The following is a 6790-nucleotide window of genomic DNA, read 5'->3' as shown; positions in this document are numbered from 1 at the left end:
TTTTTTTTTTTTTTTTTTTTTTTACATCGAAAAGCTTTCAGAGACCACAGAATAATGGATGTGTTTGCAGAGATTGACTCTCTTTTTCTCGTTCTTTCGTATTCGACCAACACCACATAACTCCTGATTCCTGGTGGTTTTTAGGTTTAAGGTCTGACCAGCTATGAAGGAGCATTAACGCGTTAACGTAAAGAGGCTTAGTTAGAACGAGACATTTATCTATATGAATTTCTTCATATACACACACGTACATATATACATAGTAGAAATCATAAATTAATGATTCATATACATGTATCTATATCTATCTATCTATATATATGTATAGTCAATTGAAATATTATCTGTTGATGTGTAAAATTATAGATAGTAAAAGTATAGATTAAAAATTTTTTAATTTATATCGAGTTTTTTTTTATCCATCTATAGTATTTAATGAACAATATTATTGTTGTAATTTTTTTAATACATATCAATCATGTAGGTTGCCTTAAAAAAGTAATGAATGAATGAATGCGATTCTATTTGATTGTTCTATTATTTCCTTTGAAATTATGCTAGAAGATTGTGTACTGTTTTTATTTTTCAACTAATTTCGACAAGGAATGATTTTAATAAAACTATATTCAGAAATCAGTTGAAGACAAGAGTTAATATATAGTATTTAGATGAGCTTTACGAGATAAAAGCAATGATAGAAGCACAGTATATTATAAATTCTATTAAATTCATTCGGAGTGTTCAGAATAGTTTATGGAAGCCGTTAAAACCTGCCGCATGATTTCGATTTTATTACTTTAAGTATATTCTATAAGAAGATAGTGGGCCTATGATTTATGAACTTTGTTAAAAAAGAAATAAATCTTTTTTATATTATTTGCAAAATTATAAGCAACGAATGGAAGTATAATATTATGTACTTCATCCTTCTCTTTAAGGTAGGATAATAGCTTAAAAATTATTCAAAATGTTGTAGTAGAAAAAATTTTATTTTATTTAAATTTTATAATAATATATACATATATATATATATATATATATATATATATACATACATACATACATATATATATATACATATACATGCGTGTATTATACTTAAAATTATTATTTAAATTTATATTTAAATTTATGTTTAATGATATTAACAAATATATAAAATGTTTCGAAACGTACGAATGGAAACAATGAATGAATATTAAAATTCAAAATTTTAACATTTAAGGAAATTTTTAATATTTCAAAACAAAACAAAAAGCAAAATAATAAAAAACTAAATCATAAGGATTAGGTGGTATATCATAAAATCATAAAATAATCCTAAATAATTTTGGACAATGTGTCTTTATTGCATTTGCTTTCAAAGTGATTAAACTAAACTTTATCTCTCTTTAACTTTATTTGATAGGTTTTCTCTCTCTCTCTCTCTCTCTCTCTCTCTCTCTTTCTTAAATTTCACTCCCTTTACTCTCTTGTCCTTTATTCTGATTTAAAGAGTGTTTTTACGATTGGCTTTGAAGCACATCGTTGAAAAATTCCTTGAAACTTTCGATTTCGGAAGTTTGAATTTCAGCTTCCTATCTTACCAGAGCAGAAAGCATTGTGGTCTTTTACTTTGATCTCATTACTCCGAAAATTTTTTATAACTAGAACGAGGCATACCTAAAGTTTCGCTTAATAATAATGAAATTGTTTTTCATTTCGTTTTTCTACGTGAAATTTTAAAAGTTTTTATGAATATTGTAATTACTGTAATTAAGAAATAAACATATTTTCTCATCGTATATATAAAATAATGCAATATTATTAAGAAATAAAAAGTTGCTTATTTTTCTTATATATCTTATATATAAACGTGATAGATAATATTACTTTTGTTTATTTTGAATATTTAAATTTAAAACGTTAATTATGAAATTATATAAAACGCTCATATTTAGTAGGTAATATATTTAATTAGAAATATAAATGTATTTACATTTATTTTTCGTTATGTAAATGTTTTGTGTAGAATAAAGAAGTATTGTAAGACAAAATAAAAGTTAAAATGTTAATTCGTTAAGATCTTGTGAGTAATTAATTAAGAATATTTCCATATTATTTTAATTGTATATTTAAATTATCAATTATGATAAATAATATTTCATTCGTATCTACAGTCTCATCTGTATTAACTGATATATTGCACAATTTTTTATTCTATAAACTTTAAAAATTGATAAGTTTTTAACATATAATTTAATAGAATTTCAAATAATCCAAAATATGGTACTTGTTAACTGCAGTTATTTTATTATTGATGGAATTTCATTTCGCTGCCTCTCAGATTTGTAAATAATATTTTACTAATAGATCATTAATAGTATGTTTAATTTAATAGTTTAAATGTTACGTCGGCTTTTCCATTTTAGCTCTATGGCACAATATGTATTGAATTTTCCTGATGTTTAGAAGAACAATTTGTTGGATGATCAAACCAAATAGATTCTCAATTAAATAATTACTTCATTAAATATTGTGCTTTACTTAAATTAGTAATTATTTTATACTGATATAATATTCAGTGAATTCACTACTTAGTAAAATTGTTATATATATATATATATATATATATATATATATATATAAGTCAAATTATCATTTTATTGTATCCAATGTTGTTAGTCTTATTATAAAATTTACACAGCATAAATTTTATTTTATTTTTAATAAATAGTGAGGAATATTTAAAAATAATTATAAGACGTTAGAATCTGAAATTGTTTGTTAATAAATATCGCTGTATAAAGTAAAGATTGACATTATTGATAGTAATATATGAACGAAGCAAACATAATTAAAGGCTCACGTAATGTAATATTTTTACTCTCTCCAACGCTTAATATCGATAATGTAAATCTCTTTTTGTATAATTAATATTTTCACTGGAGTAATTTATTTAAAAGATTCTTTTGTAAATAAAAAATACCTCCATTTTCCAGTATATAAATACAGCAATCATATTTTTCATACATCACGCTATATCTTCTCATTGTTTCTCTTTGCTGTATCACAGCCATTGCATGATATTAATCCCAGTACACGTCGTTTCGAACTATTTACCATATTATCAGAGTATATTGCTTTCGCAGTTGTACCAGAAGCACCATTCCCAGTACAACAGCACTTCCGTTTACGCGTGTCTATCCGCCCATCACTGAAGTGAGGTACCTGTGTGTGAGAACGCATCATCAACTCAATATGTATTAATGCATTATCTCGAATTCGTGTATGATATATCATTAAATCGTTATGCAAATAGAGATATAATTCATTATCTTTTCTCTATTTTCTATTCTTCTTCCGCTTTTCTGTCCATGCGCATATTTTGTCTACGTGCTCTATTTTTCGTAGCGTCATTCAATTGGAAATGATACAAAGGATACAACTGAATATTCCCCTTTTCATATAAATCTAGATCGGAAGTTTTTACAATTTTTGTGATACGTCTTTGTAAGTAAGATAACATACTTGATAACATATTATTATCGCGTGCTCCTGACGTACATAATAGTAGGATAGGCATTGCAAAATAAAATGAGATAAAACAAAAAATGTTTTGTTCTGTTATATTCATATGATAATAATGAAATATGAAAAATATTACTATAAGATCTCTTTATATGTAATTTTTGAGACGATTCTTTTATTTTTCTTTTAAATCTAATACAATATTAATTTTCATAATTAATATAATACACATATAAGTATTAAAAATATCTCAAAGATCATTATTTTAATGGAAAAACAAAAACAAAACGAAAAAAAAAAACAAAAACAAAAACAAATTTATAAGTAAAACATTGCTTTTAGCTCATTTAGAACGACAAAATTAATTATAAAAAAATCATCTATAATTTTGCCTATTAAATCAATTATTATTAAAATTCGTAATATTCATTTACTCTTATCTGTTTTTTGTCTCATTTCTTTATGTCCTCCTAAACGGTTGTATAATTTCTTTTTCTTAACGACATTAATAATCTCGAATTATGAGTAATAAGTAGTGATGGCTTCAATTTTACCACAAATGGTTTAATTATTAAATATTTTGCGCAAAATGCAAAATATTATTTTTAAATATTTGAAATAACTTCATACTAGAGGAAATTTAATGATCTGTAAAATTTAAATCGTGTTTAAATGAATTTCAATTTTAACAGTTGAGGCAATGTCATTAACAAAGTTTCTGCTGAATTTAATTGCCCGAAGGTAAACAGTTTAGCTAGTTTCTATCTTACACTGTATCATCAAACATTCGATTTACAATAGAATTTCGCAACTTTAGCCGAGACTAAGATTTAAATTGTTTATACATAAAACATTATCACATAACAATTATTATGTATTAAAATTTTGAACTTCTTATACTTAACTTTATGGTTTATTTATTTATATGCTGGATGATAAAGATATAATTTTATAAATCAGTTTATGCATGGAAAACAAATTCATTTGGATATTTTACAATAACCTTTGCAATTTCTTTCTATATTCATATGATAGTTAATATTATTGAACTAATAGCCCACTAAAACATATATATATATATATATATATATATATATCTTTTTTATTGTAAATCTTAAAAGAAAATTTAATAGAAAATCTAAAGCAATAAAAACATATATAAATAATTTATATATAAAAACATATGGAAATTTTAATGTTTTATCAGTAAAAAGCTATTAAGTTACTAAAGGTTTAAATAAGCAAAAGTATGTATTCGTGTTGGCAATTCATACATTTGTTTTAGAGTTAACAAAGTATGTACATTGCTATTTAGTAGTCTATTCGTTCCATACGTGCAATGATTCAAGATAACTGAGTTACATAAAACTTAATATAGATAACTTCAAATGGTCAGTTAAATAAGTTTGAAGCTCGACTTGCTCTTGTATCTCGTAATCTTCGTTTCTTTCACTGAGTTTATCCAACTAAACGAAAAACGAATGGCTTAAACATCTCTTTATGCTCGATGATTTCTCGCACTTCTTTATTTGCTGATTCAAATTCCAATTTCCAACTTGTTGGTACTAAGGGATCGTATTTCACACATTTGTAGAACTTCTACATTGTACGTGTATTGGATAATATTGGTGCATTTTACTTTCCTAGTGTGCCGCGCGATAATATATTTGCAGATCAGATTTTATAGTAGAAAACAATTTCAGAATCACTGAAGTTTAATTTAATCATTAGAACTTATAGACTATATCGTAGCGTCATATAATATATTTATCGGCCCATTAGAATTTTTAAATATATAATACATACTTATTACATATAAAATTAAATTTACAAAGACCAACACGGATGTCCAAACTTGTGCGTTATGACTATTAAATTGTAATGTTCAATTAGAAATACTTGTAAGTGTGTTTATTCTTTGACAATCGTCTCTAGACTGTATATTCTATAGACAATATTCATGAAGAATATTGCTGAGAAAAAATAAAATATTGAAATATAGTTAAAAGTGGAAAAGAAATAATCAGTAGAAGAAGGATGCAAGTTAAAAAGGAGAAGGAATATTCAAAATATTGGATATTGGTGACTTTTATGTACATTTTCCTTCCACTTGTTTTTATAATTATTCATATTAATATATAATGGAGTATAAACAGTAATGCTTAAACATTAATAAAAATTGAAATTATATAGTTATTATATTTAATATATTTCAAAAATGTGTATTTATTTAATTATTGAAAGTTTCAAGATATTTTAATATTATTTTACTGTCTATGTTAATTTATAAATATACACATGTAATATTAGCTGTCAATAACACATTTATTATACGTATCAAAACATTGTCAATTGTGATTTATTCTTATGCGTATAAACTTTAAAAGTTTAAAGAGAAAATATATTATGTATTTTCATAGTGGTGAAAAATACAGCAACTGTAAAGATCTCAAAAGGATTCAAATTGAATTAAAACACTAATTAGGCTTAATCCCCGAGTTAATTTAAAATAGGCGCCTGAACCCACTAATCCTGATAGATAAGAGCTCGAGAAATTTAGATAACCCACATGAGAGAAGATGGTATAGAAATTTTTCTTTTTATTTTAGTTGAAGCCCGTGCAAAAAACTACCACTAGTTAGAATTTACATATTTTATCTTTAAATTCATTTAGCGCAACTGTGAGATACGTAAATTAGACTATTACTTCTATATGTATTTTTATTTTTATTTATTTGTATGTTTTACTTTTCCAATTTTATTGTAATATTTTATTCGCAGTTTGAAATTCAGTTCAAAGATATATTAATACTCGTCACATTTATTTGTCCCCCCCCCCCCCCCTTTTTTTTTTTCATTAAGTTTACTGCTCAATATTCAGTTGGATTAAGCATATCAACAGAAGAGAATAAAGAATACGAAGATTAAGATTTTATAAGATTGTAAATAAAAAAAATAAAATCGAATGTAAAAAAATTTTTATATACGATTTTCATTTAAGATCGTATTATTAAAATTTATATTGAAAAGAATCTGAATTTGAATTGCATAAAAGTATTTAAATAAATTCGCGCTAACTAAAACTAAGAAATTTTATTTGCACTTTATTGAATATTCTTCATATGATGGTCGTCTAATTAATTGAATTAATTGCCAATGCTTACAAAATTACAATAATCTTCATCTTATTATAGTTTGGGAATTACAAGAAATCGAGTCTTTTTCATCTGCACACACGCGCGCGCGCGCGCGCACAGAGCCAGACATAACGACAGAAAGA

The sequence above is a fragment of the Ceratosolen solmsi genome, unplaced genomic scaffold, assembly GCF_000503995.2.
Source record: "Ceratosolen solmsi marchali unplaced genomic scaffold, CerSol_1.0 scaffold11, whole genome shotgun sequence".
NCBI lineage: Eukaryota > Metazoa > Arthropoda > Insecta > Hymenoptera > Agaonidae > Ceratosolen > Ceratosolen solmsi.
Note: the sequence above shows the minus strand (reverse complement) of the source record.